We start from the raw sequence: 6,000 nt of genomic DNA, 5'->3' as shown, positions 1-6,000 counted from the left end.
TAATAGTGTTGCCCACAAACCAGAAGATTTGAGATGGACTATCATAATGAGAATTGGAGACTCAGACAATGTAAACAACTGTAAGCATAAACTCAGTGTACAAGAACAAAAAATGATTTTCCTCACAAAAAGTCATGTGTCGGGTCTAAATGTAAATATTGATTGGAGTGTGTTCTTGACTCATTCATGAGTAGTATTACTCTACTCTAGTCCTCAGGCCCCTCATGTATTATATAGAACACAACGTGTTGTACTCTGGCATTTGGTTGTTTTCTATTTACCTTGCCGACCCATTGTAAGCACTATAGTCATCTGTTACATCTATATCCAATATTACTTTTAGGATTTGAACTAGTATATTTCTGATCTTTTACCTAGATACGAATTTACTCATAGGGACCCTATTTGTAATATCTCTATGATTATGTACTTCATGTGGATTAGACTGATCGTCACGTTCCCGCTGCAACTTTCATGCCTTCTCACCTCTACCGGTAGTTCCCACACCGTTCCATCATAGTAGACACATTTCCACTGAAGGCGCGTTACTCCTTTAGTCTATATTTACACTCGTGACATATGACATGTTACCGCTGACGGTGCGTTCACACAGACGTACCGTGACCCTCCCGTGCCATTTATGGTGCTCCTCCCTCAAGCGCCAAACAGGTCATTACGAGCGGTCCTGCATGATTCTCCAGTACTCGCCGCGTCTTTCCAGAGCCTGTAGATTCGGTATTTACTTTTATACCTTACTTCCGTTACCCTAGTGATTCTGCAATCTCATCTGCGGTGATGTTCTTACCAACGCCTACTGAGTTTGCAATCCGATATGATGCCGCTGTGTTGCTGTGTTAGTGATTGTTTATAGACACACGTATTTCCTTGTCGTGTCACTTGCCTCTGCACCACTTTAACTAAACACGGTGCTTTTTGGTCACTGCCAGCTCCATTTGACCTTTTCTGCACTTACGTCCTGCAAACTTCGACCAAGAACTAGCTCTACTGCAATTACATATGTTAGACTGCGACATTAGTCACTGATACTGTATCTACCCTCTATCTTTTATTGCATGATACAGTCACTCGTGGCGCTTTTACCACTCGCGCTAGCTATTTTACATCACCAAGACGCTCCTAAAATTGATCAAGCAGCGCTTCGGGGCACGGTGAGGTGTTCTCTCTTATTTACTCACCCACGTGTTCTGCTCCTTGTTCTATTTGTTTATATTTATACTTATACATATATATACCTCTACCTCCTGCAGTTGTCTCCAACATCAACACTCTGCATTAAGTTGCATGTACAGACAACGTTGTACAGCTTCACAGTGAGTTACATTGATCTATCTACACTGAGTGGTTGTGCCATACCATCTGTTTGATAGGCACGCTTACCGCCTGCCAACATTCCGCATCTATACATGACAGACTATCAATATGCCCCCGTCTTTATATCCACAGGGTTCATGGTGACTGCCTTGTAGCATTTCCGCCCAGCCACCTCCGGACGCCGTTACTATTCAGTAATATGGTAAGCGCCCACACTATACCACAAAATATTTTTACTGTGGCAAACTAGATAGGTGACTCTCATTAATTAGGTCCCTTTCTTGTGTTTTTTAGTTCAGTTCTGGTCTAGACGTCCTTACTCTAATAAACAGAGAAGTGAATTGTGAACAAAATTATTCTACAATTGTTTTACTGGGGAAATATACCTTCCTTGTCTAGCCACCCTTTGAACATCTGACATTCAGTTATTGACTACTCAACTACCTTGGAACCACATACTGAGTAACAACCCCTTTTGGGTTTAGACGTTTTGGAAACACTTTACCCCTGAAGAAGTTCCCATGACAAAATTATCTTTCAGAGGAACGAAACATGTGGGTTTTTTGTCAACATTAATACCAAATGTTGTGAACAAGATTAATACTCTCATGGGTTGCTTATTAGATCAGTAAAAGACATAAGTACCAACCATAGAGTAACCATAATTGTTTCGTACTCTACATTTTTGGTTTTCCGCTTGTTTTTTTTAATTGTGGTTTTCAATTATGGTTATTATACCATAGTTTTAAATTGACAACATTGCTCTATCCAAGTATTTTGTACCTTGAGTGTGTTGTTAAATAGGTACAGTCCTGTGTATTTTTGCACTGTACATTACTTGCACCTTACACCTCACACAGGTAGACCCATTGGAGGCTTTCTACCAGTAAAAGGTTGCTCTTGCACATTGTCACTTTATGAGATTTCTAATGTTTCCTATGATGTTTTATTATAACTGTTTTTTATGAGTGTGTATTAAATTTGCTATAGTTTTTGATTAATGATAGTGTGACTTGGTTGAATTCTCCATACACACAAATACCTAATGTTAAGAGAGTAGACACGTGACCCATCCCCTATAAGTCTAGTCATCTGCTCTACTATACTCTACCTGACTGCAAGAGGCAGGGAGTTTGTTTTTCTTGTGATAGATATTCCAATATCTGGTTTACTCCCCTCTCGTTGAGACTTATAGTCCCTCCAGTGTTGTATAAGCTTTTCCCCTTGAGCCTTTTCCCCCGACTCTCTGGTGGGTACCATTTTGTCTATGTAACCGTCAATATCAACCTCATCCCAAGACATTGCGGGCCAGACTTGCATCTTAAGCCTGAAGCCCCTGTCATAATTTAGCCAGGCGTCGCTGCCATATTTCAAATACAGGCTGTGAATGTACTGCTCATGTGAAATCATTGGCGTTGCATCCTGCGGGAATCGCTGAATCATGATGGATGTATACATCATAAAGGCTCTCAGCCAATTGTGGATAGTGGCCTCAACCTTTGGTCTCGCCCTATCCTTCTTATCACTCTCTTTTTCAGTTAACTCACTTAACCCTTCACCCTCAGGTTCCATTCCAACCAGATCCAGGATTTCCAGAAATTCTTTTTGCCACACCCTCTCCTTATAGGCCCGTGGTATGTGCCAAAGTAAGGAGTTCCCTGCGACCCTTGCAGGGGCAAAGCCCGGCATCAGCCTTCCGTACTGTGTGACATTACCCAATACTCCACACTGCACTTGGTTAACTGCTGCAGCTGGCGCCGGCTCCACCCCTTGACTGACCCCACACAAAGAGGGGACCCCGGGCGCAGCAACACCTTGCACTCACCCTGCCGGCCCATGACCGAGAGAGCCTCCTGGTGCTGAATTGGCCTTTGTCAAGTACCCACCACTTACTTCTGCACCAGTGCTGGGCAATGCAAATGCTTGGCTTACCCCAGAACCCAAGCCCCTTGACCCCAGGTTCTCCCCCAGGTGGTGAACCGCCTCAGCATTTCTCCGCAATTGATTAAACGCATTAACCTTCCCACAAAACATTTGACCATTGCCACCATTCCTCCATGCTTGCATACACTGCATGAACATACCTTTTTCCATCTCTAAGGATGTGCGTCTCCCCGCTGCTACCGCCGAATTGGCTACAGGTGCGCTGGGTGCACTGCCACGATTCCTCGGAGACTCAGCAGATACAGGCGCCGTTGAGCCTACAGGCTCCTGCTCCCTCCCCCTTCTTTTTGCGCCAGCCGATCTGCGCTTTCTCGCCGCCACTGCTTGCTGCTTGCTGGCCTTTGCCCTCTCGGTCATGTTCCTCTTCCTTTTGGATGCCGGCTCCTCTTCCTCGCTCTGACCTTCTTCTTCCTCCTCTCCTTCCTCTATTTCCTGGATCTCCCGCAAGCCTTCATCGCAGGACGTCTTAGTGAACATCAGAAGAGAATCAGCCCTCTGGCTGGGGCCGGCAGCCTCACCCCCCATGTGTGAGGCTACTAGATTGATTCATCCAGGCCCATGCCTGGCTGCTGCCAACCGGGCCATAGACAAGAAGGCCTCCAAGTCCTTCTGGGGGCAAGAGAACCCTGTGGCACCCTGGCCTTGTGTAGCCATCTCCTTTGTTGTATGACCCTTTCTGTGCAATGCTTTCTGTCTGTAAACACAGGCACATGCACTGCAACCAGGTGTTTCCTTATTCTAATTGTCTTTAGCTCACCTCCTCCTAGTGCACCTTGTACTGAAACTGTTCGCTTAGGCAGTGTCTCTTCCTGTTGAAATCTTCAATTCAATTCAATGCAATGCCACGTGTATTGTCCCCTAATGCCACAACTGAAAAAACCAGACACCAGAACTGCTTCAAAATTCTAGCAAAAGGTTCCCCTTAATTACGTGCAGCTCACAACGTTTCCTGCCCACTCCGCTTTATTGCAAGTCGCTCCGCTCACCAGCCGGATGTGCGTGACAAGCTCTGTGCCCCGTTCCAACTTCCCTGAGCCTTTGTCCTGCACCGCTTATATAAGGTTTTCAATATATCCCAGTACTGCCGGTATGCCACTCTTCCGTTAATTTAATTAGCCGCCAGCTACTTCCTTTCACCCAGTGCAGCCCAGTTCTCCTTTCACTCCGCCCGCTTTGCAAACATGGCAGCTCGCTGCTTGCGTTTGCCTACCTTCTGTCTTCATGCGGTCACCTCCGTCTGCCGCTCACCCCGAGCCGACCGCCCGCACTGGCTGCACCGCTTGGATCCTCCACCGGCCGCTCCTCGCCTCCTTTTGCTGTTCTTCCAACGGCGGCCAGAGACACCAGCACCTTTAATCCGGGTCCCACGAAGCGCGGTTCCCAGGTTCTGACACGCTCAACAACTTCCGCACTCGCTGGTCTTCTCCACCTGCGACGCTGCTCGATTTCTTTGCACGCCCGTCCTCCGACTTAAACGCTGCTCCGTGAACTGCTCCAGCAGCACTTCGACTCCTCCTGCAATATAAAACGAAAATCCTTTCTGCAGCGGCGGGCGTCCTTCTGCTGTGTGGTGTAAGTTCCTTGCAGCAGGAGTTCACCACTTATCTGGGGCTTGACCACCCCTTTGTTTTGTTGCCCTTCGCGGGCTTTCCAAGCACTTTGGTGCGCTTGGACTTATCCCTCCCCCTTACCCAGGGAGGAGGGAGGAGGAGGACCCTGCCCCAGTTATCGGGGTGCCTCCTCCATCTTTTTCGTTCTTTCTGTCATCACCTTCGTGTCAAGTGCACTGCAATTAAAGCAAGCTGTCCAGGGGCTGATGTTGGGACAGACACTAACTTTGATGTGATTTGCAGGGGTAGGGCTGTCTGTCATAGTTAAATGCAAGTCATTCATCCCACCCCGGTTTGGTAATGTACAACCAGAAACAATTGGTGACAACACACGTATATGGTGTCCCTAAACACTTCCAGTTCTCGCATTTAGCTATATGCATTACTCCACTACTGCAGCCTACGGAATATCTCATCAACAGCTCCTTCTGCATTGTCTTCATATACAGTGCCCACCGAGTAGAAGATGCTCGCCATCTTTAAATATAATGCTCACTGAATAGAAGGAGCCCTCTGCGTTTTATGTGTTGTGTACACATATATAGCTCGCAAAAGGAGCCAATTCTGATTTTCCACACTAATGTACAGGAAAGTCATAATTCTATTGAAGACACTGAGGCAAAGTATTATGCTTGTTCTCTTATTTATCACTCGAGCAGCAAAAATCAACAAGTTTAAACATTAACAAAAGAGGCACTTCCTTATTGAAAGACTGTCTTTAAACAATAAACGTGAATGCCCCAACTCCTTCCACGTGATCTCGCCCTCCAATCCAGGTATGCCTTCCAACATAAATGCATACGACCTTCCATTTTGTTCCTCTTTCTGCCGCTGCCTCGAGAGCTGTAACTGAAGCTTGAAATAGTCCAAACAAGATGTACCGATGCTGCTGAATGTGGCACAACTTCCTCAACTGGTCTCCGCTCCGAACCGGATCCTGCCCGCTTCTTCTTCGTTCCTAGAAATAATAAACATGTAATAGACTGTGATAGCTGCCATGGGGAGGGGCAATCACATGCACTTACACTGCTCCTCTTGCCCCCTTCTTGGTCTTGTTGCTTGCGCCTTTTTTGTGTATCGCTTGGCAAGAGTCTACTGCCCTCTCCAGCTGCTC

Source organism: Ambystoma mexicanum (assembly GCF_040938575.1).
Source record: "Ambystoma mexicanum isolate Mex_15411 chromosome 12 unlocalized genomic scaffold, UKY_AmexF1_1 Mex_chr12_unloc.2, whole genome shotgun sequence".
Classification (NCBI taxonomy): Eukaryota; Metazoa; Chordata; class Amphibia; order Caudata; family Ambystomatidae; genus Ambystoma; species Ambystoma mexicanum.
The sequence above is the reverse complement of the archived record's forward strand: the minus strand, read 5'-3'. Positions refer to the sequence as shown.